The following is a 27286-nucleotide window of genomic DNA, read 5'->3' as shown; positions in this document are numbered from 1 at the left end:
AGATGAGATGTCATGATAATGTATACATTCCAGTTAAATGACATAATCATAACACTGTATACATTTCAGGGTAAATGACATATCATAACACTGTATACATCATAGTTAGAAGACATATCGTAATAAAGTATACATTCCAGTTAAATGACATAATCATAACAATGTATACATTCCAGTTATACGACATAGCATGACACTGTATACACTCTAGTCACACGACATACAAAGTCTTATATACCTCATTTTGATTATAGCTGTATATACCGAAGTGAGATCACATATCATAGCTTTATACATCCCAGTTAGATCACATATCATAGCTTCATACATCCCAGTTAGATCACATATCATAGCTTTATACATGATCCCAGTTAGATCACATATCATAGCTAGATATACTTTATATCATAGATCCCAGTTAGATCACATATCATAGCTTTATACATGATCCCAGTTAGATCACATATCATAGCTTTATACATCCCAGTTAGATCACATATCATAGCTTTATACATGATCCCAGTTAGATCACATATCATAGCTTTATACATGATCCCAGTTAGATCACATATCATAGCTTTATACATCCCAGTTAGATCACATAGCTTTATACATGATCCCAGTTAGATCACATATCATAGCTTTATACATCCCAGTTAGATCACATAGCTTTATACATGATCCCAGTTAGATCACATATCATAGCTTTATACATCCCAGTTAGATCACATAGCTTTATACATGATCACAGTTAGATCACATATCATAGCATATCTTAATAATGTATACGTTCCAGTTAAATGACATAATCATAATAATGTATACTTTCCAGTTAAAAAGCATATCATAACACGGTATACATCATAGTTAGATGAGATGTCATAATAATGTATACATTCCAGTTATATGACATAGCATGACACTGTATACACCCTAGTCACACGACATGCAGAGCTTTATATACCTCATTTTGATTATAGCTGTATATACCTAAGTTAGGTTAAGTATTACAGCAGACATGATCGTTGGTAAATATCAGTAAGTTATGTCTATCGCCCAACAGATACTCAAAAAATATTTTAGACACAGTTTTTTTTCCAATATAAGTAACTAAAGAACAGAAATACACACATATCACCTTTCAAGGTAAAATGCCTTTCTTCTTTCCCTAGGTACTTACCGCGTGTGTATAGATGTCAACAGGTTTGAATGGGTTGAGGAAAACAAGGATGTCGCCAATGTAAGTCTGAAAATGAAATGAAAAACCTGATTAAAGCAGCACATTCTGTGTTACGGCCATTTGATATTACTGTCTGTTTATGCTGTTCCAAATATCGGGGTAGCGATATGGCATTGTATTATTTTCATAAACAATTGCTAAAAACAGTATCAAGATTTTGTTTGTTTTGTATTAAACCTCAAACCCAGCAATTTTCCAGCTACATCACGGATGTGCCGTGCATTGATCATTGTAACTGGGCAAAGTTCCCTGTCGATATCTCCCGATATTAATGCATTGCCATATTACAAAAAATACCTGTATAAGTATGCTTGTTAAATACAAGTTTCTGGGAGGTCTCTTAACTACTCTTAATATGCTTAATACGCACGTGATGTCAAATGAAATGAACACTTCCAAACACAAACTTTACTTAAATGTCTTTGATTTTCATGGTGGATTTAGCAATGCCATAGCAAAGGTTCAAACGAGTGATATGGATCCTCCATTTTCGATCAGAATTTACTCTGATGCATCATAATAATAATGAATGAAATAGTGCTGGTCGAGACGTGTGTTTTCTCTGTTTGTTTATCTTTATCAACCTATTTGGTTCCGTTGTAATGTTGTTGCGAGCTGCTATATCAGTAGCAGCAGATATGGCGTAGAAGTTGTCCGGTAAACGCATGTGTGCCATGGCAGATTTGCAAACTTGATAACAATGTATATTCTATATTGCTGTAAACAAAAGGTGTTCCGTCTTGAGCCTACATATATGTAATACGTACACGTTGTGTGAAGGATGTTTCAATTTACCATCGTTTATCTATTGTCCGGAAGTTCAGAATATCTTATCCTAATAACGCTGTGGAAATTTCTCGCCCGGATTCCAAAAGAACACGGCAGTTAAGCACTCCAGCAATTACTGACGAGTTGCAATGTATTTTTAGATGCAAATTCTTTAGTTTCTCTAGATCTGTGAGTATTTGTGATACATTTATCTGATGGTCAATCGTCTTCTAATTCAAACATATGTTAGCTTCTTAAAAAGAAAGTAGAGTAAACGTATAGAGTATATATTTCATAAATACTCAGAAGAAATAAACAATACTCAATCTTTACATTCTCACGTGACAACCCTATGGTCCATACTGATGTAGCAGACAACAGGACAATGATAAGACACCAACTGCGTGAACCGCAAGTGATGATAAAATAATTTCTTCCTGTGTTGGGGGTTGATGGAGGTTTTCTCAATAAAGGAGGTTAGATATTGACTTCCACCATCAGCAGGGATAGATGAAGGAACCCATGCATGTTAAAGAAACGGTATTATTTGAGAAATAGTTGCACTATATGCATAACGTTGTGACAACAGGTATTTAGGACAAGGCGACGCGTGTGACACGTCCATTCCATATTGCCGGAATTAAAATTTAAGTATAATGTTGGATGTTAATATCTCTTATGAGTTCCTCACCACGCCCATCAGCGTTACCTACACATTAATAGTTACTACGCCACAAGCATGTACCAAGACATCATCTAGACATACAGGACATTGTCCACGTCACGGCGTCGTGGACTACGATATGACATCCGCCACAGCATGTCACGGTGTCATGCCTTTCATGTGGTTCGCATCTGAGTTCCAGTTATTTTTAGTTCTGCCTAATATTGACAGCTCTAGAGGTGTGAACATATTCTGTTGACCAAGCTTGTCTCGTTACATAAGCCATGCACTTCTCAGATGCGTCACAAAGAAGCAATTCACAGCAAGGTCTCTTTTACATTCGCGAAGCATCCATACAAATAATATGTACATATGTCCACAAAGGGTAGCTTCTATGTTGTGTTTTACTTTGGCCAACACGCTATACGTCTTTAGGCAGCTGGTATTTAAACAAGTTATTCTGAAAGGTAGATGTAGGGAATTTAAACATTAAAGGCTTGCTTTGGTGCAAACAAATAACAATTTCAGCATCCCAGGACATTTGAAAGGAAACATGACACGTGTACAGCGCCAACTGCCGATGTTATAATGTGAAAGACCTACCTTTGACATTCTATCGCCCAAAGCCGAATAAACTGACAATTGTGAAATGAAGAAATGTTAGTTCAATGCTAATCACGTTGACACCTGAAGTAAATATTTCAAACCTGATTCATTAACATTAACGGGTTTTTTTCAATTTACTTTATTAGTATTTCCACCAAAGTACATAACTGACAAGGCAGACAGTCGATTAACAGTCTAATGCAGGATACAATGACCCATCAAAGCGAACATATATATTTTTTTAATATAAAAACAGGACTTTGTGTGAGACGATTTTACCATGCAATAATCATATTGATGACTTCTAAACAAGTATGTGCTCTATTGTAGGCAGGATCAATGTAGATTAAGCATCAGTATATGGCCACACATGACCAACAGGAACGATTTTGTTATGGATAGACAACTTCTTATTGCAATTGATGCTATGATTGTATGTGGATGCTTATATCGTTATCAAACCAGTCTACACCGATACGTCGCATCCAATACAATCAAGAAGTTGTCTATCCATCTCCGTGGTGTAGTGGTTAGAGTGTCCGCCCGGAGAGCGGAAGGTCGCGGGTTCGATCCCCGACCGCGTCATACCAAAAGACGTTAAAATATGGTACTTGTTGGTCCCTGCCTGGCGCTCGGCATTAAAGGGTACAACAAGGACTGGTCGGCTCGGAGTCAGTATAATGTGTCTGAGTGGGGTATTCATGCTTCACTGCAGCATGGTATCTCAGTCGGCTAGCACTATAAAACCAGCTCAAGTCTGGGCTAGTACAAGCAGCCGCACATACACATACACATGCATGCACGTCGTCATGTGAGCAAAATATTCTCAAGCACGACGTTAAAAACCCATTTTTACCTCACCTCACCTCCATCAAAAATCGTTCATCATACTAGCTTCTAAATGCCACTCAATTAAAGAAGTCATACATGACCGGTAAAGACGGACACAGGAAGTAAGTTATGTGTTCGTTGAACATCCCTCCCCTTTCAACTCGCTGATAAAATGGTATCATAGTATATAATTAAAAGTCAAATGTCAAAACCATTACATGAACGTATCTATATTCTACCAATGTGAGGCAGCTGTTAGCGAACTATAATATAGTCAGCTATATGGTCTGAACCTGGAAACAACCACGTGACACTTTTAAACGGAATGAGCAAATACACGTGTTACATAAAACCCGTTACAGTAAATAACCTCAACGGTTCCCGGTAGACCTTCTTTTTACATTGTAACTATACGACTACAGAAATACTGGTAAACCTTCATATTTATTCTGGTGCATGAAGAACGTATTACAAAAATATATATGTAAATAACAAATAAATATTTATGCATTTTAATAGAATTAATATCATAGTATTTAATACATGTAATATTATGTAAATACACTATTACTGGTATTAATGTCATCAATGTATCAATAACCAAATTTAATGCAAAGCTGTTCAAAAATAGAACAAATACAAGTACAGTGTTCTGTTAAACACAAGTAAACTATAATATACACGCTTTGCTATGGATCAAATCATTGATTCAACAGAAAACATGGGTCAAATTTGGTTTAAATATCTTAAACTATTGTAAGCATGGATCCAAAGTTTCAGTATGTCACTACATTTTGTGGATCCCATACCTACTATTGACAGGCGTTGTGTACTTGTCATTGACCCGTGCCATGATTTGCAAAATGGTTGATTGGTGCCATGAAAACCATTTTTATGGTTACACATGTATCAAGTGCATATGGTTAGCTTAAAGTGGCTGTTTTCCCAAAGATGTGTTACCATATCATTATTTATCCAGTTTTAAATGGATACAATTTCAAATTATAAATCTACGTTTAAGTAAAGTTGCGAATTTTTGTGATCCTTAGCAAAGTGTGAGTAGTATATTATAAAATACTAAATACATAATATATTATCAACACATCTTTGTAATTACCATTAATGTCACACTGTTTTTGGATTAAATATTACTTTTCCATTGATCTATCACATCGCTTATTAACAGACTTGGTGTGTTTTAACATTCCCAGTTATTAATCATTTGTAGCATTGCTGTATTTGTATTAACTTCTTCATAAGCAGATGCTCTTTATAACACGGCCGTATAAACATTCCAAAACAGGAGCAAAAGTGCCTAAAATAAATATCATCAAACGAAGCAAGGATAAAAATCAACAAATATAAAAGAAAATGTCAGCGTGCCCCAAGATGAGCGGTTAAGTATTTTAATCCCAGGTAGGGCTCAGTCTGGAGGTGCGGTCTGGCGGCCTAACAGATATCATGGTGGTACCCCATCCAGTTAGTTCCCACTCTCTACCTCAAGTATGAACTCCCTATGAAGATGGATGCTACTACACTCACCACTGAAATCACCTCAGAATTCTTACACAGAGTTTTGTCGAACAAAACCTTGACTAAACTCTTAATCGATGGATTTTGAGCCAGCGAGACGGCCTCAGTGTTGCGAACAGTTTGAACTGGCTAAAGAAGTTTCAAAGTTTGATATTCCTCCTATATTCGGTCGTCTCCTTGAGTTAAATTTCCCAAACATTCGCTGGTCTCATCTTGAATTTTGATTTTCTAACATTGGTATTTTAAGAGTTTTGTTCTAAAGATGTTCTTGTTGATACTTGTTTTTTTTGCAGCGCGGGATGAGTAACCGGCTGGGGATGCTGCTGCATACAAAGAGCGATATTGTTTGAGGGGGAAACGGGAACAACATATATGTCACACGTATCAGTTTTACAGAGTTGTACAACTAATTCACGTGGAATAACACGCAGCCTGTTTGCCTCTCATCAAAGAGTCTTCCGTGAAGCTCTACCCAAGCAGGTATTTTCTCTTTGGAAAAAGGAACATTTCACAGGAATTTTTTGTCCCATTCAAGATTTGAATTGAAAACAGCCAAAGTCCTTACAGATGAATCAACTGACAACTGTAAATTAAATATTTCCATGTTTTTATCTTCAATCTGTTGTCTTCAGCTACAAACGCCAAGTGGTTTCCGGACAGTGTCCCGACTCTGTGTCAATGAGGCAGCTTAATAAGGAGAAGTATCACTGATGCGACTAACTCTGCCTAAACCTCGACCAAGCACACCGATTTTGGTTCACCAGGACAAATCTTGTTTCGCCTGCAGTTAGTATTTTCGAACATCAGGAAATCTGATATCTTACTCAGTATTCTGGCAAGATAATTCTTAAGGTCAGATGAAATCCGTTAACTGTAATTCTGAGATATACAGGAGAACAGGCAATGTGAATGCATTATTTCAGTAGGTTCGGCGTATCACGGTTTCTGTACTATAAATGCAACAGAAGGACGATATTTGTTTGTCCATGCACACCCAGGAAAGATTAAATTGCTCAGGACAATAGTTACATTGTAAACACTCTAGATACCATATAGTTAATCACGCAAATTATTGTACATTGTATATTGAGCACTATGGGTTTTTATCGAGACAGTATGCCTAATCTCCTCTATTATGGGTCTAGTGGAGTAATCCCCGAACATGCTCTTACCCTATGAACACTTGGGAACTAAGCCTCTGTGTTAATGTCTCGTGTAAATGACAGACAATCAGACACAACCATGTCCCCCCTCTTCTAATTAGTTGAGGGTGAGGTGACAACGCTTTCTGCACGGTTTTCTGCACAGCGTGCAGTTCTGTAACACTAGCTTCTTAACACCGGATTACAGCAATAAAATCCACTTCTCCCCGCGTACCCGTGTAATCCATATGCAGATTGCTAACATTGGTGTTTGTTTGCGTGGTTTTTACCCCTTCCCCAAGCTTACAACAGCGCATGTTTCCCAGATGCCGCCACGTCAAATGTAAGCTGATGGAGGGTCCATACAAACATAACGCCACCTCGGTAATCAGAGGACGAATTTCACAGATTTCCAAGATTTGTAAAGAACAATGGTTTACTGAACACATCTCTGTCCTGCCCCATGTTGGTCTGGTGTCTTTAAACAATTACAATTTGCAAATATTTAGCAGTTCTTGAAGTCGGCTGTCCCTGTTCTCCGTTATGCAGACGTTCGCTTTATACGCCAGTGATTTATTATGTAATACGAGAAATATTTCTCAGATTTGGCAAGCAATTGCTAAAAGAGATTAGGGAAATCAATATTCTAAATCCAAAGGCCGTTTAATTCTCAGGAATTCGTTTTCTGACCCGGTTTTGCCGTTTTACAAAAATCACTGCAAATATCAGTTGCGACTGTTATTTGCATGGTCTCAGATAATCATTTACATATCTCTCATGCAAATGCTTAAACGGAAATATAATATCTCAAAATAGCTCATTATAATCACAATATCCATGTCAGGATACAAGGATGGTTTGACCCAGGTCGACATGGTCCTTATTCTGAATTACAAATATGTGCGATATGAAAATGATCTGTTAGAAAAGAAGTTTTCCTTTCATGTTTGAAATATTGTTTTTTTGAAATAATCTCTCTACTATGTTTCGTCTTAATAAACAATAAGAGAAAAATACCGTCTTGTCGCTTTATTTTAGCCGCTTCGTGTATATTGTAAGGCGGTAACACAAGATACATTAAATCAGTATTATGAGCCAATGGGAAAGCCTTTATTCTCAGTATTGCACCAATAAAAGAGAAAAACAGTGATGTACAGGTGATAGCATACGGTGTTTTAGTTCATGGTCGACAAGGGGCGGTGGGGTAGCCTAATGGTTAAAGCGTTGGCTCGTCACGCCGAAGACCCGGGTTCGAATCCCCACATGGGTACAATGTGTGCAGCCCATTTCTGGTGTCCCCCGCCGTGATGTTGCTAGAATATTTCTAAAAGCGGCGTAAAACCAAACTCAGTCAGTCAGTCATGGTCGACACAGAATTCAATTTTCTTATAAAAAACCAGTTACGTCAGTTCGATCACAATGTTTACACTGCATGTACACCGTTTCTTGATATTAGCCACACTTGCTTTACCACCACAACAAATAGTAGAATTTGTCAGTCCGTAATATACTAAATTTGGTCTGCATCATATGGAAGCACCAAAGTGGGGGACCAATACGGTTTTAACGGGGCAATGCGAGATTTGAAGGGCAAGTACAGCTTTTGCACGAAACTGCATTTCAGCCATTGTAATCACACGACGATTGCCTCGCGCCAATACAGTCTGCCTCAGATCAATAAGAGTGACTTTCGACCTATAACGAGGCCATTATAACAAAACCTATTAACACAATGTCAGAATTTCAGTCAGAAAATATATGTTAAGTTCACATAGGTTAAACCAGTAGAAGGTATTTGGCCATTAGAGTGAAGTCAGATCATCGATATATTTTAACTTCTTATCAGCCATTTCGATAAGAAATTCCGATTCGTATGCATAAAAAAAATTTTTAGGAAGAAGTGAAGAACAATCTGTTAACATGGGGGTGCTAACTTCTGTCACAAATATGCAGCATTCCAACATTTCACTGAATTGAAAATAAAATACTTTCACACAAATTATCTTGGCGTTTTTCTGAAATTGCAAAATTAAATTCTTTGAGGTTTAGAATCCACACGGTGCAGTGCAACTTGTCTCAAATACTTTCTGTTAATATAGTGAATATATAGAAAGGCATTACTTGATTGTGGCAGGGATAATGGTTGATCCTTGATGCAGTGAGCTGATGGTACATTTGCTGAACCGATCAACATATCTCCCTTTGTAAGAGCTATGGAATCCAGTAGAGACGAGAAATATGCATGAGTCATGTCAACTGTTGCTGGTTCTGATGAATAGTTTGGACACATGGGTTCCTCGCGCGACCTCCTGGTCTGATAGTCGGCATTATTTGACATGTTACTCATACCAAGATCCTTAATGAAACAATCAATTAAGTGTATCCACATAGCACTGTCACATATAATCTTAATACCACCAAATATCCGACACATATCTAAAAAAATAGGTAAAACCCCATCTAGCATTGTCAAACACATTTCTATCAGTAAACCACAATATATCACTGACTAACACATATCTAAAACCCGTAAACCGTCTGAAAACATTGAAAAACACCATCGAGCATTGTCCAACACATGTCTATAAGCAAGTACAAAACAGCTAGCATTGTCCAACACATGTCTATAAGCAAGTACAAAACAGCTAGCATTGTCCAACACATATCTATAAGCAAGTACAAAACAGCTAGCATTGTCCAACACATGTCTATAAGCAAGTACAAAACAGCTAGCATTGTCAACACATGTCTATAAGCAAGTACAAAACAACATTGTCCAACACATGTCTATAAGCAAGTACAAAACAGCTAGCATTGTCCAACACATGTCTATAAGCAAGTACAAAACAGCTAGCATTGTCCAACACATGTCTATAAGCAAGTACAAAACAGCTAGCATTGTCCAACACATGTCTATAAGCAAGTACAAAACAGCTAGCATTGTCCAACACATGTCTATAAGCAAGTACAAAACAGCTAGCATTGTCCAACACATGTCTATAAGCAAGCAAGTACAAAACAGCTAGCATTGTCCAACACATGTCTATAAGCAAGTACAAAACAGCTAGCATTGTCCAACACATGTCTATAAGCAAGTACAAAACAGCTAGCATTGTCCAACACATGTCTATAAGCAAGTACAAAACAGCTAGCATTGTCCAACACATGTCTATAAGCAAGTACAAAACAGCTAGCATTGTCCAACACATGTCTATAAGCAAGTACAAAACAGCTAGCATTGTCCAACACATGTCTATAAGCAAGTACAAAACAGCTAGCATTGTCCAACACATGTCTAGCAAGTACAAAACAGCTAGCATTGTCCAACACATGTCTATAAGCAAGTACAAAACAGCTAGCATTGTCCAACACATGTCTATAAGCAAGTACAAAACAGCTAGCATTGTCCAACACATGTCTATAAGCAAGTACAAAAGCTAGCATTGTCCAACACATGTCTATAAGCATAGCATTGTCCAACACATGTCTATAAGCAAGTACAAAACAGCTAGCATTGTCCAACACATGTCTATAAGCAAGTACAAAACAGCTAGCATTGTCCAACACATGTCTATAAGCAAGTACAAAAGCAGCTAGCATTTGTCCAACACATGTCTATAAGCAAGTACAAAACAGCTAGCATTGTCCAACACATGTCTATAAGCAAGTACAAAACAGCTAGCATTGTCCAACACATGTCTATAAGCAAGTACAAAACAGCTAGCATTGTCCAACACATATCTATAAGCAAGTTACAAAACAGCTAGCATTGTCCAACACATGTCTATAAGCAAAGTACAAAACAGCTAGCATTGTCCAACACATGTCTATAAGCAAGTACAAAACAGCTAGCATTGTCCAACACATGTCTATAAGCAAGTACAAAACAGCTAGCATTGTCCAACACATGTCTATAAGCAAGTACAAAACAGCTAGCATTGTCCAACACATGTCTATAAGCAAGTACAAAACAGCTAGCATTGTCCAACACATGTCTATAAGCAAGTACAAAACAGCTAGCATTGTCCAACACATGTCTATAAGCAAGTACAAAACAGCTAGCATTGTCCAACACATGTCTATAAGCAAGTACAAAACAGCTAGCATTGTCCAACACATGTCTATAAGCAAATTACAAAACAGCTAGCATTGTCCAACACATGTCTATAAGCAAGTACAAAACAAATACAAAACAGCTAGCATTGTCCAACACATGTCTATAAGCAAGTTACAAAACAGCTAGCATTGTCCAACACATGTCTATAAGCAAGTACAAAACAGCTAGCATTGTCCAACACATGTCTATAAGCAAGTACAAAACAGCTAGCATTGTCCAACACATGTCTATAAGCAAGTTACAAAACAGCAAAACAGCTAGCATTGTCCAACACATGTCTATAAGCAAGTACAAAACAGCTAGCATTGTCCAACACATGTCTATAAGCAAGTACAAAACAGCTAGCATTGTCCAACACATGTCTATAAGCAAGTACAAAACAGCTAGCATTGTCCAACACATGTCTATAAGCAAGTTACAAAACAGCTAGCATTGTCCAACACATGTCTATAAGCAAGTTGTCCACAAAACAGCAGCTAGCATAGCATTGTCCAACACATATCTAAATATGTGTGAACCACCATAATAACACAAAACAGCTGCAACACATATCTATAAAATCAAGCAAGCAAACCACCATCCTATAATATCGTCAATCAAATATCAACTGTATAAACTGTCTTCAAACATTGTCCAAAACAAATATAAATAACAGTAAAATACCATCTAGCATTAACATGAATACATGACGTATTATGGATAACAACTTTTTTATTTTGTATCACGACGTTTCAGAGATAATACTTGCCCCTTCATCAGGATGACCATCTGACATTGTCCAACGTATCTAAATATCGGTGAACCATCTAATAACATTATCCACCTCGTATCTTAATATCAGCCAACCGTCTTAAAACAGTGTCCAAAACATATCTTGATAAAAGTAAAACACCATCTAGCATTGTCCAACATGTATCATTATAGCAATGAAATACAATATAATACTATAATATTGTAAACCACATGTCTAAAAGCAAGTAAATCACCATCTGACGTCGTCCAAAATATATCCCAAAACACGTAAACCACCATTTAGCATACTAGAATGACCTGTCAGTAACTGGATATTAGTAACAGGAGACTACTAGTTCACCATCACATTACAAAGCTCTATCAGTAACTTGATATCATAACTGGAGGGGCGGTGGGGTAGCCTAGTGGTTAAAGCGTTGGCTCGTCACGCCGAAGACCCGGGTTCGATTCCCCACATGGGCACAATGTGTGAAGCCCATTTCTGGTGTCCCCCGCCGTGATGTTGCTGGAATATTGCTAAAAGCGGCGTAAAACTAAACTCAGTCAGTCAGTCGATTCGCCACATGGGTACAATGTGTGAAACCCATTTCTGGTGTCCCCCGCCGTGATATTGCTTGAATATTGCTAAAAGCGGCGTAAAATCATACTCACTCACTCAATCAATCAAACCTGGATAGTAGTACATCACCACATTACAATGTCCTCCCAGTAGCTGGAGCGGTGGGGTAGTCTAGTGGTAAAAGCGTTTGCTCGTCACGCCGACGACCCGGGTTTGATACCCCACATGGGTTAAATGTGTGAAGCACATTCAATAAAGGGTCCACAGGCCCATTATACAGTTACATAAGTCTTATCATGGAAATCTGGACACTGCAGAAGGTCAATAAACAGAGAGATTCTTTATTTTCTCCAGAAATCAATCCGAAAATTATTGATACATGAATTCCCTCAAACATAAAACACATTAGTATTTACATACAGCACAATGTCATTCATAGTTGACAATTGATATGTACAGATATATAATCAAACATTCACAAAGGGATGGCGTCACTTGTGTGCAGAGTGTCTCCATTAAAATGCAAACTCAAGATATGGTTTCAAATGATAGACATTGTCATTGCAATGTTTGAAATAACAACATGATATGTATCCCGAACGAGGGATCGCGTGAACTGTGTATCTGCACCTTGGAGTGTTGACAACATTTTGTCGTCTTCCAACATTCCAAAATTTATATACGTTTCAACATCACGTAGATTAATCAGAGATGAGAAAATGTTATTTCGGAGAGGTAATACTTTTTCATAGTGTAGTGTCAGATGGTTGTTATAACCATAAGCGTGCTTCTTACAAAGACAACATTCTTTTGAGACTTTATTTCGTGATGAAATTTTCAAGCATAATTGCAATGCTGCTCTGTGTTCAAGATATAAATATGTGAGTATGTGATATGTCAATATCAGTGATGTAAGGGTCGCATTTAACGAAACAGTCTTGCATTAAGTAATACATTGTTACGCCACCTTTCTTCTGCATATATCAGCAACTGGTTACCAGTAGCTGGAAACTGGTACATCAACACATTACAAGGCCCCGTCAGTAACTGGATACTAGTACATTAACACATTACAATGCCCTGACAGTAACTGGATACTAGTTAATGATCACATTACAATGAATTGACGGTAACTGGATACTAGTCCATCAACACGTTACAAGGCCCTGTCCGTAACTTGATACTAGTCCATCAACATATTACAAGGCCCTGACAGTAACTGGATACTAGTCCCTCACCACATTACAAGGCCCCGTCTGTAACTTGATACTAGTCCATCAACATATTACAAGGACCCGTCAGTAGCTGGATACCAGTCCAACAACATATTACAAGGCCCCGACAGTAACTGGATACTAGTCGATCAACATATACAAGGCCCCGTCAGTAATTGGATACTAGTCCATCAACACATTACAAGGCCCTGTCAGTAACTGGATACTAGTCCATCAACATATTACAAGGACCCCTCAGTAACTGGATACTAGTCCATCAACACATTACAAAACACTGTCAGTAACTGGATACTAGTCCATCAACATACTACAAGGACCCGTCAGTAGCTGGATACCAGTCCATCAACATATTACAAGGCCCTGTAAGTCACTGGATACTAGTCCATCATCATATTACAAGGACCCGTCAGTAGCTGGATACCAGTCCATCAACATATTACAAGGCCCCGTCAGTAACTGGATAATAGTCCATCTACACATGACAAGGCCCTGCCAGTAGCTGGATACTAGTCCATCAATACATTACAAGGCCCCGTCAGTAACTAGATAATAGTCCATCAACACATGACAAGGCCCTGCCAGTAGCTGGATACTAGTCCATCAACATATTACAAGGACCCCTCAGTAACTGGATACTAGTCCATCAACACATTACAAGGCCCCGTCAGTAACTGGATAATAGTCCATCAACACATGACAAGGCCCTGCCAGTAGCTGGATACTAGTACATCAACACATGACAATGTCCTGTCAGTAGGTGGATACTAGTACATCAACACATGACAATGCCCTGTCAGTAGGTAGATACTAGTACATCAACATATTACAATGTCCTGTCAGTAACTGGATACTAGTACATCAACACATTACAATGACCCGTCAGTAGGTGGATACTAGTACATCACATACATTACAAGGCTCTGACATTAACTGGATAGTAGTCCATCACCACATGACAATGTCCTGTCAGTAGGTGGATACTAGTACATCAACACATGACAATGTCCTGTCAGTAGGTAGATACTAGTACATCACCACATGACAATGTCCTGTCAGTAGGTAGATACTAGTACATCAACACATGACAATGTCCTGTCAGTAGGTGGATACTAGTACATCAACACATGACAATGTCCTGTCAGTAGGTAGATACTAGTCTATTTACACATTAAAATGTCCTGTGAGTAGGTTGATACTAGTACATCAACACATGACAATGTCCTGTCAGTAGGTGGATACTAGTACATCAACACATTACAATGTCCTGTCAGTAGATACTAGTACATCAACACATGACAATGTCCTGTCAGTAGGTAGATACTAGTACATCAACACATTACAATGTCCTGTCAGTAGGTGGATACTAGTACATCAACACATGACAGTGTCCTGTCAGTAGGTACATACTAGTCCATTAACACATTACAATGTCCTGTCAGTAGGTAGATACTAGTACATCACCACATGACAATGTCCTGTCAGTAGGTAGATACTAGTACATCAACACATGACAATGTCCTGTCAGTAGGTGGATACTAGTACATCAACACATTACAATGTCCTGTCAGTAGGTGGATACTAGTACATCAACACATGACAATGTCCTGTCAGTAGGTAGATACTAGTACATCACCACATGGCAATGTCCTGTCAGTAGGTGGATACTAGTACATCAACACATGACAATGTCCTGTCAGTAGGTAGATACTAGTACATCAACACATGACAATGTCCTGTCAGTAGGTAGATACTAGTACATCACCACATGGCAATGTCCTGTCAGTAGGTAGATACTAGTACATCAACACATGACAATGTCCTGTCAGTAGGTAGATACTAGTACATCAACACATGGCAATGTCCTGTCAGTAGGTGGATACTAGTACATCAACACATGACAATGTCCTGTCAGTAGGTAGATACTAGTACATCAACACATGACAATGTCCTGTCAGTAGGTAGATACTAGTACATCAACACATTACAATGTCCTGTCAGTAGGTTGATACTAGTACATCAACACATGACAATGTCCTGTCAGTAGGTAGATACTAGTACATCAACACATTACAATGTCCTGTCAGTAGGTGGATACTAGTACATCAACACATGACAATGTCCTGTCAGTAGGTAGATACTAGTACATCAACACATTACAATGTCCTGTCAGTAGGTAGATACTAGTACATCAACACATGACAATGTCCTGTCAGTAGGTAGATACTAGTACATCACCACATGACAATGTCCTGTCAGTAGGTGGATACTAGTACATCAACACATGACAATGTCCTGTCAGTAGGTGGATACTAGTACATCAACACATGACAATGTCCTGTCAGTAGGTAGATACTAGTACATCAACACATGACAATGTCCTGTCAGTAGGTAGATACTAGTACATCAACACATGACAATGTCCTGTCAGTAGGTGGATACTAGTACATCACCACATGACAATGTCCTGTCAGTAGGTAGATACTAGTACATCAACACATGACAATGTCCTGTCAGTAGGTAGATACTAGTACATCACCACATGACAATGTCCTGTCAGTAGGTAGATACTAGTACATCACCACATGACAATGTCCTGTCAGTAGGTAGATACTAGTACATCAACACATGACAATGTCCTGTCAGTAGGTAGATACTAGTCCATTAACACATTACAATGTCCTGTCAGTAGGTAGATACTAGTACATCACCACATGACAATGTCCTGTCAGTAGGTAGATACTAGTACATCAACACATGACAATGTCCTGTCAGTAGGTAGATACTAGTACATCAACACATGACAATGTCCTGTCAGTAGGTAGATACTAGTCCATTAACACATTACAATGTCCTGTCAGTAGGTGGATACTAGTACATCACCACATGACAATGTCCTGTCAGTAGGTAGATACTAGTACATCAACACATGACAATGTCCTGTCAGTAGGTAGATACTAGTCCATCACCACATGACAATTCCTGTCAGTAGGTGGATACTAGTACATCACCACATGACAATGTCCTGTCAGTAGGTAGATACTAGTACATCAACACATGACAATGTCCTGTCAGTAGGTAGATACTAGTCCATTAACACATTACAATGTCCTGTCAGTAGGTGGATACTAGTACATCACCACATGACAATGTCCTGTCAGTAGGTAGATACTAGTACATCAACACATGACAATGTCCTGTCAGTAGGTAGATACTAGTACATCAACACATGACAATGTCCTGTCAGTAGGTAGATACTAGTACATCACCACATGACAATGTCCTGTCAGTAGGTAGATACTAGTCCATTAACACATGACAATGTCCTGCCAGTAGGCGGATACTAGTACATCACCAGATGACAATGTCCTGTCAGTAGGTAGATAATAGTACATCACCACATGACAATGTCCTGTCAGTAGGTAGATACTAGTACATCACCACATGACAATGTCCTGTCAGTAGGTGGATACTAGTACATCAACACATGACAATGTCCTGTCAGTAGGTGGATACTAGTACATCAACACATGACAATGTCCTGTCAGTAGGTAGATACTAGTACATCAACACATGACAATGTCCTGTCAGTAGGTAGATACTAGTACATCAACACATGACAATGTCCTGTCAGTAGGTAGATACTAGTACATCACCACATGACAATGTCCTGTCAGTAGGTGGATACTAGTACATCAACACATGACAATGTCCTGTCAGTAGGTATATACTAGTACATTAACACATGACAATGTCCTGTCAGTAGGTAGATACTAGTACATCAACACATGACAATGTCCTGTCAGTAGGTAGATACTAGTACATCAACACATGACAATGTCCTGTCAGTAGGTAGATAATAGTACATCACCACATGACAATGTTCTCTCAGTAGGTGGATACTAGTAGATTAACACATGACAATGTTCTGTCAGTAGGTGGATACTAGTCCATTAACACATGACAATGTCCTGTCAGTATGTAGATACTAGTACATCAACGCATTCAATTGTCATAACAGTACGTGAATAGTTGTACACCACCATCTAACATTGTTCTGGAAATGGATAAATGGTAGACATGACAACAACTGTTTCTAACTCATTAAGTCTCAGTCAGCCAGATGCCTCTCCAGTTAGTGCTCCTTGTCCAGACTAATTATTCTGTTACTGTAAAGATGTATATGCCTGTATCCTATCGTTCCCAGGTATTTGCATATTCCTGTTCATAAGTTGATTTGAAAATTCATCTTTAAAGCAACTAAGTAAACTGTAGAAACAGACGAACCACAGGATGAAACACGTTGAGAAGCGAAATACTGCCATAAGCTTCAAAACACAACGGCTGAAGGGAGATAACTCTATTTACAGTAGCGAGAGTACACGGCCATTAGTGATTGAAGCGCTTGCATTCTACTCTCACATGATTAAGAGCATTTGTGTTCCATTAGGATAGGTTTCCTTGCTTCCAGGAGTGAGATATTTATATGTATATGGAACAATAAATAAAAACATGTCTATCTGATTAAAACCCTGTTTACGTGAACATGCATACATGTATATGAAATAGACATACTGACATAGACATACTGACGTGAAATACACACGCCGTATATCATGATAATCAAAACGTGAATGCTGACAGACTCACAGACAAGTGACTGAGTGACTGCTATAACGACTATGAATATTCCAGACAAGGTAGAAGTAACAACTGTATGGATCAATAATTTTAGTGCTGATGTAAAAATACTTACACCACACAAGCCAAACTGAGCATTTCAAAATTCTGGTGGAAAAGACCATGGAGGACGAGTGGACGTAGATGTAAGATTTTACAGACGCTTTATTCAGTTGAGCTTGCGTAACTTACGTGGTACTCTCCCTTGGTATGTCTTGCTTTCAGGTTGTCAATTATGATGCGTTCATCGAGGTATGGAAGCTCAGACAGGTCATCGCCTGACGGACTGCGGTCGGTGGGCGCTGAAAATCTGGAGAAGGAAACAACATAATGACTCGGACACTTCGTAACAGTTAAGAAAAGTATGAGCCAGCAAATTATCAGAGTCTCTTTGGAAAATCTAACTCTAGGCACGCGGCATGTTGAAACCGACTTCCGACACCGAGCATTTTCTTCATAACGAATATAAACTTCTACATTCCGGACGCCGCTTCCAAACTCCACTTTTCAGACCTAACAGGGCAAAAAAAACCATTTATTCCAACCAGCATCGCTATTTAAAACATATAAATTTACATTAAGCATTTATCGGTTTTATTCTTTTACGCCAACCTCACATCTTACGCCCCGTTGATATATTATCTCCTGTATTTTAAATCAGTAGCTTCATGCATTTACCTCAATGCTATATTCACCTAACCTGTTTGCGTGCTTTTTTACTTCTTTAATGTTTAAATTATACATCACTTAACATAATATTCTTTTACCCAAATGTACATTTTTTATATACCAGTTATCATTGCTCTGATATGTTTGAATGTATTACTTGTTCTGTGTGTCACGTCATAGTCCCCTTGTGTAAATACTGTGTTGTTTTGGTGATTCTTATATTGTTACATGTACTGTTTATAACCATGCATCACAGCAGCTGATGTACAACAAATCCCCTTTCGGGCGAATAAATTATTATTATGAACATCATATATGATGCACGTTAGTATCGAGTACAACGTGAATTTTCAGGGTTGAGTTGATGTGACGCAATATTTTGTGGTCTGTTTGTCAGGAGCGTCCGCTCGGAGGTTAGAGCGTCCGCCCGGAGAGCGGAAGGTCGCGGGTTCGATCCCCGACCGCGTCATACCAAAAGACGTTAAAATATGGTACTTGTTGGTCCCTGCCTGGCGCTCGGCATTAATGGGTACAACGATGACTGGTCGGCTCGGAGTCAGTATAATGTGTCTGAGTGGGGTATTTATGCTTAACTGCGGCATGGTATCTTAGTGAGCTAGCACTATGAAACCAGCTTAAGTCTGGGCTAGTACAAGCAGCCGCACATACACATACACTCGCATGCACGTCGTCATATGAGCGAAATATTCTCAAGCACGACCTTTAACCCAATTTCACATCACATCACACTGTTTGTCAGTAATCCAGACGAATCCGATGACAACGTTATGTGGGCTCCTGCGACGCTCTGACTCAGTGGGGACATGTTCCATTCTGGAATGCCTTCAATGATTTTGAATATCAGTATAAGATTAACCACACTTGAGACGTGTTTCTTTTATAATTATGTAACAGCAAATGTCTTGTGATTGAAATGAGCTTTAAATAACTATTATTGCATTGATATCATGGCGTGCCTGTTTCAGAACAGAACAGAGTCTTTTACGTATGTTTTGGCCATGAAACCAATTGTACAGTGGTCATAATATTTATAATGACACAATTAATAGAGCGCTTAGTGGTTTACAGAGTTTCTAAACTTTTTTTTTTCTTAAAAACATTTCACAAAAAAGAGCATGTAATTTATGACCACTGTACTATTGGTCTCATGGCCAAAACACATGTATTAAACTCTGTTCTGTTCTGTTCATGGAGTGCCAGTTTCTGGTTGGACAAAAGCCCCAACAGACCACAATCATGTGAAAAGTGTTTTCTGTAATGTGTATTCGTACCGCACATGACGACATAAGTTCTGTTCTGGCACTACAAACACACATTCCGAAGACACCAATCGTTATTATCCATGACACATTCTGAATACTTCATATGGTATTTACAAATCATGTAACCCAAAGAAGTGTACAAGAAAGTCATATGAAATGTTCTTTTACGGAAATTTAAAGTTCAAAATTGCTAGTAAATTATTGTAAATACGATTATTTATATTTCCCAGATGACGCACAAGCAAAAATAAAAGAAGGAATGACAATGACAACGTTTAACTGATATTCACAGAAATATAATTCTTTCAAAGATATGGATATATGAGTTTCTGTTATTTTGTAGTTATGTCCATGTTTTAACATTTAATCCTAAACAGTAAACACGACATACAAATTGACAAATAGAATACAAAATACAATTATAATCACAAATGGGATCACAAAGAGATTATTGTTTTATATACTGCTGACATTTGATATTTTATGGAAATGAAACAACTTACTGCCTCCATGTTGATAACTTTCGAAACATCCTGCTTAAAAAACTCGAAACTACACATTAAACACACATATACAAGCATCGTCCTTTGGAGACTAAAGCCTTTCGATAACCAGTTCATGTCACTTCTTTCTTGTTAAAAGAAACATAGATTTTAAAAACACCCAACCTATATTTGTCGAAAAAACATTCAGTGCAGTATATATTGAAAAATCTTGCCACCGAACCCACCCTTGAGTTGACTTAGGATAACCGTCCACTACGGTTTACACCTAGTTCAAACATAACTTTTCATGATATGTCCTCCATATTTGAACGGAAGAAGTATCCATAGCGCTTTGTGTATGTATATGAATCTGTGCGCCTGTTGAGCGTGCTTGGCAATATACATTAAGCAGTTGTCAATATCAATGGTAGGCTGGCCGCGATGGTGTAAGTATATAGCTACACAGAGATGTGTACACACACTCTGTCCACACCAGCACGATTAGCGTGACACCTACCCTCGTACTTTATTGGCCAGGAAACAATGATAAAGGGTGTTTGGGATCACACCTAGTAGACTCCATCCTTGGAAAACAAAACAGACTGCACTTGTAAATTTTGCATGAAATAGGCATGATTCAAGTACATGTAGGTGACTGATTGCATAAAAGTGGCTGTATTTGACACAGAAACGTGGTAAAACTGCGAGGCAATATCCCTGGACAACCCCACACACGTGGGTTTAGATAACAGTCATGTTTATAAAACCATCAATTATCTGATTATGAATGCTCTTAAGATCTCAACAGCATTCACTTAAGGGGATATCGAAAGAAAACACAACCTAAAATAAATTTAACAATATATATCAATCAGCGTCAAGCCTATCCTTGAAAAGCCTGTAAAGAAGTTATTCCCATTCTAATGTCATTTGTTTTGGAAGGTGATATTCATTCCTTACATTTGTTGCTTTAAGTGACGAAAATAAGTAAGAAAAAAAGATTTACTGTAATCCATATTGTGAGTTATTCGTTAATCGTAGTGCCCATATAGAACAATATACAAGGGAATACACATATGAAATTCAGTCGCTGAAATGTATCTTTAAACTTCCATACATTGACTTATATATCATTTTCAGGAGTTAGCATCCCTTTTTTATAGTTAGTATCCCTATGTTATATATATCTGCATCCTTGGCGTTCCAACGTCCTGTAGCCGTGCAAAATCCTCTTCTTCTTTCTTTCATTTGTCATTTGTTTGGAGAGAATAATATTCTTTAATAGCAGTCAGTCTAAAAACAGTGTCCAGACTACCGAGGTTGTACTATAGTGATCTGATTATGAACTGATTAGGCCTTATCGTTTAAGAAATTCGATAAAACAAATATGGATTAAAACCTATTCTGCCATCGTCTTACGTACAGGTAGTCAGTTATACCATATGATTTGTTATTTAACAATACTTGTACTTCTGAACACTTCCTACTCGACCTGAATAAAAGTACACAAAAAGTAGGCTTGAAGTGTAAAACACATAGTTTTCAGTTTGTATGATGTGTGTAAATATCCATATTTGTAAACAATGCTGAGAAAAAGTGACATATTTGCGGATGTGTTTTCTATTGGTGTCCGTGTGTGGCTATCTTTATCTGCGTTATGATAGCCAGGATGACAGATGCGTAAACACACCATGTACAGCAGCAGCAGCACGGGGACACAGCTCAATATGTTTGTCTTCATAGAGAAGTGGAATTAAAACTCACGAACAAGCACACAAAAGTGACGATGGTCTTTCTTGTTTTGTGGCTATGGCCAGAGTGTCACCAAGGCGCAAAGCATGTTCAGATACTCATATATCTGTTTAACATTAGTTTCTTTTCATACATACGGTGATGAATATTATTCATCTTCATTGGCTTATGTTATATCGGGACGGAATGGTGATTATCGGTATCGTGTGTCGTTCAGAAGACCTGGCACTATTGCTAGCGTCAAACGACGTGATGTTATTTGAACATTGATAAAAAGAAAGTAAAATCCAACTAACTCACTCTAATGGTACTAGCAGATGGAAGGGGTTTTACGTTGCCATAGTGAGTCGTCTGTGGTAACATTCCACTTAACACCCTATGTGATATATTTGCCTGATGTTATATCTCAATAAGTTGATTATCTGGTTCGTCGGTGCCGTTGTTTAAGGGAAGAAGATTTGAATGTCGTCTTGTATGACGTGATTGATTTAGTGGAGACTGACCTCACATTTAGACATATATCCTGCCGCATCATGGCTCCAAGTGAGGCTTCACACATTGTACCAATGAGAGAATCAAACCCGTGCCTTCATCTATAATCTCTGAGAACGTCTGACCACTATAGGTTTGTTTTTACGGAGGATGCAAGATGTTAGCTTATCCGAATCTGTCTTCTGTCACGCAAATGACATGATCCTTCTCTGTTTTCACCTTTGCATGTACAGTGATGTTTGAAACATGTACATTCATTCAATCCGTGTTAATGATGTAGAAGTTTTATTATATGATCCAATACCAACAGCTTTAACAACGTAGTGAACATGTTGGTATGACTTCGTTCTCAGGAAGGTCAACAGAATGTACAGGGTTTTTCCTGTACATCACTGCAGCGTCCGTTCTTGTAAATGTCTTGTATATAACGGCAGCCAGCACTGGACATATATGTTGGGCGTCCGACTTTAGAGGATTAGATACATGTCCTGTGTATTTACATTGACTTGGATGCACACAAATCAATCAGCAAAATCGATTCACCCATTTAGGACATGAGCCCTTTCTGGTTTTATATTGATACAATGAAATCTTCCGTGGAGAACAAACAAAATGCATTTATGTGTTAAGTACTGTACATTATTTGTTTCATCTATGCGTCGGTGACGAATATGGATCATATTGAGGTCAATCGGCACAGGAGGTGAACAGTTAAGTGTGACTAATCTAATCCGCTATCTGACAAACGTCTCAGGGAATAGTGTCAATATTTAGGCATCTTTTGGACGGGTTAAATGAACTATTCGTAGACAGTCCCAGGTTGAGTCTCATGTATTGACGAAGAGCCTCAGAAAGCTGGTTTGTCAACACGTGTATCCTGTTGGGAATATTAATGACCGATTTGAGCAAACGTTTCTTCTTAATTTGTTTATGCATATCAATCTTTTCAAACGGCAGAGTCATTTCCTAATACCAGGATAATCCTGTTATAGGTCACTGAGGAAGGAATCAAGATCCTTGAAGAACCGTGCCAACACACGTTTGCCAAGAGCAGATCCTGCACAAAGCGTAGCAGATGTTAAATAATCGCTATAGACCAAAAGCTTAATTTTTAAAAATGTTTTTCGGGTTAATTCAACATGGCAACGTTACAGATTTCTTTGTGTCAAATTAAAAAAAGAAACAACTAATTGATTCTTTCTGAGAATTCAGGCAGTTAAGATTGTGCCATGAGTTGAGTGCCATGACGTATACTGTCCAGAAATCTGGTACCGATTATCAAGCATACAGGCTGAGGCGTGTGGAATCGAACGAGGACCTTCCGAGTGATGGGCCAACGTTGTAATCATTTGGCCACCCACTGGCAATACAAAAACAACTCTATTTGGCGGTTTAGAAACGTGTGAGTATAAAATGTCAATGGAAGAAAACAAGCAGTCACGAGAATCTGAAGAAACTGTTTTACATCGGGCGTTTGTGAGTCTCTGGTGAAGTTAATGATTGATTGGAAATCAATGTGATATCCTAGAAGGGATATGGTCACGTTTTGTTTAATTTTGACACTTTTTGCTTGTTTGAAAGCGCGACAACGTAATAATGTGACAACACGACAATGTCTCTTGTATGATTCCATAGTGATAACACCGTGTGTTCGCGCCATGATAGCATCGATTTGTTGTTCGGCAGAATTTCTGCAGCCATTACCTTTAAGAGGGAAACATTTGAGCCACGCATAAGTACGCTTGTTTTACTTTGTACTGATTACTAACTAGAAAATTACTAATTATCCATCATAACATCATCCTACAGTGATTCTGATCGGCAGAATTTCTGCAGCCATTAACTTTAAGAGGGAAACATTTAAGCCACGCATAAGTGCACTTGTTTTACATTGTACTGATTACTTACTAGAAAATTACTAATTATCCATCATAACAACAACGTACAGTGATTGTAAACGAATGGTCACGTGCTAGTAGTTTCCTTGGATACAACGCAACGTCGCTCTTTGGTAGATAGAGTGAGTGAGTGATGACTATGGCTTATCTGTGGTGCATTACAAGGAGCATTAATACTTGAACAGACAGTTACGCGTAAAACAAGTTGGAGATTGCGGAAATATTTGCAAGGTTACACCCTCAACCATTAAGTGTTTTTCATAAATATTGTCCTTAAACAAGCCAATGTAGAGCTTGTACAAAGCAGTACTGTGCGGAATGATTACATGATGCATTTGTATTTCATTGCATTTGGACATACACATGCAGCCACGCGCGCACGCACGCACACACACAGACATAACATACATACATACATACATACATACATACATACATACATACATACATACATACATACATACATACATACATACATACATACATACATACATACATACATACATACATACATACATACATACACACGCACGCACATACACACACACACATACATGCATACATACATACATACACACATGCATAAACACATATATATACATACATATTTACACATACACACATACATACATGCATACATCCACACACACATACATACATGCATACACACACATACATTCACACATACACACATGCATACACACATACATACACATACACACATACGCATACATACATACATATACACATACATACATGCATACATACATGCACACACACATGCATACACATATATATATATACACATACATACACACACACACACACACACATACATACATACATACATACATACATACATACATACATACATACATACATACATACATACATACATACATACATACATACATACATACATACATACATACATACATACATACATACATACATATATATATTTAAATTTGAGTGTACCCTTAACTCCAATTCAGATGTTGCTTGGTCAATGTTAACAAAATTTAATGTCTTAGCACATTTGTTACAGTTTTATGGTAAATATGGGGGAAAACATTTTCAAATTTGACGCATTACTGACCACGATTATGTTGATCAAGTCTCTATTTTTCCTTGTACCATACATACATATATATATTTAAATTTGAGTGTACCCTTAACTCCAATTCAGATGTTGCTTGGTCAATGTTAACGAAATTTAATGTCTCAGCACTTTTGTTACAGTTTTATGGTAAATATGGGGGAAAACATTTTCAAATTTGACGCATTACTGACCACGATTATGTTGATCAAGTCTCTATTTTTCCTTGTACCATACATACATATATATATTTAAATTTGAGTGTACCCTTAACTCCAATTCAGATGTTGCTTGGTCAATGTTAACGAAATTTAATGTCTCAGCACATTTGCTACAGTTTTATGGTAAATATGGGGGAAAACATTTTCAAATTTGGCGCATTACTGACCACGATTATGTTGATCAAGTCTCTATTTTTCCTTGTACCAAATGCTCCCGTGTTCGGTTTCAGGTGAACAATTGGCTTGTCATTGAACACATTGGCGATGGGTGCTCACCGTCCACAAACACCTGGTGTCATCACTATTTGATAGCTATTCACGAGCATAGTCACAATCGTACAACAGACACTTCTTTCAGCAGTGATCTTTTATGATTGTGGTAAATATGCCTGATATTCAGCTTTGGTTTGTCGTTACGGTTTTATAGTTCTGGCGATAATCGAATGTTTTTCCCTATAGAAAACCCTGAAGACCGATAGTTATGAGAGACTGTAAAATGTTTGAAATGATTATAACCACGTAATTTAGGATCAACTAGGACAGTCATACCTATAATGATTAAATAGAACAAGTGTTTCAATCGCAATTAGAAGTGGTACACATTAGGCGGTCCTCATATTACAGACGTTGACATTCATAAACCAATACAGTCCTTCGCAAGTGGAAAGCAAGAAAAGACCATGTTTCTTTATGAACGTCGTTGGATAAAGACGGCATTGTACTACGTATGGTCTATCGACACCACTACAATATGTATGATAAGTATCACAGATCGAAACCTATATGTCAGAGGTCACTATCTTTCCGGGAGATATTTATAGAATACCACATCAGAGGACATTGTTCAGTGATAATGACTTGCTAATCCGGAAGTCTGTTGGTCCGGATGATTTAACGGGGATTTCCGGTTTTATGCTTTTTGTTAGAAAACATTTACTATTTACTATGCTGAACATTATGACATGATTACACCTGGTGATCATGTCTAAATATACTGACAGGCAAAAGGAACGTCGTAATTTTGGACATGACATTTAAGCATCAATGGAGTATTTGAACCTATTTTGTTTTAACTATACACCGGAAGTCAAGTTTGAGCAAAACATGAATCGTGGTCGTATAGCCTGTTTTGCCCAATAACGTATTGTTTGAGACTGAGGTTAGAAATGTTTTGATTGTGGAAAGTGAAGAATTCGCACAAACACGCATGCATCATGAATGCATTCAGGCGTAAATTGCCGGCTTGAATGGCAATGTGGCTG

The 27286-nt window shown here is 38.0% G+C and overlaps 1 pseudogene; it reads right to left on the bottom strand.

The window, feature by feature from the left end:
* The window catches only part of LOC124253353, a 93887-nt pseudogene extending 71014 nt beyond the window's left edge, over positions 1–22873 (bottom strand).
* Between the last annotated feature and the right edge of the window lie 4413 nt (positions 22874–27286).

The sequence above is a fragment of the Haliotis rubra genome, unplaced genomic scaffold (genome assembly GCF_003918875.1).
Source record: "Haliotis rubra isolate DU_JTF1 unplaced genomic scaffold, ASM391887v1 Scf54, whole genome shotgun sequence".
NCBI lineage: Eukaryota > Metazoa > Mollusca > Gastropoda > Lepetellida > Haliotidae > Haliotis > Haliotis rubra.
This window is presented reverse-complemented; position numbering and strand designations above follow the sequence as displayed.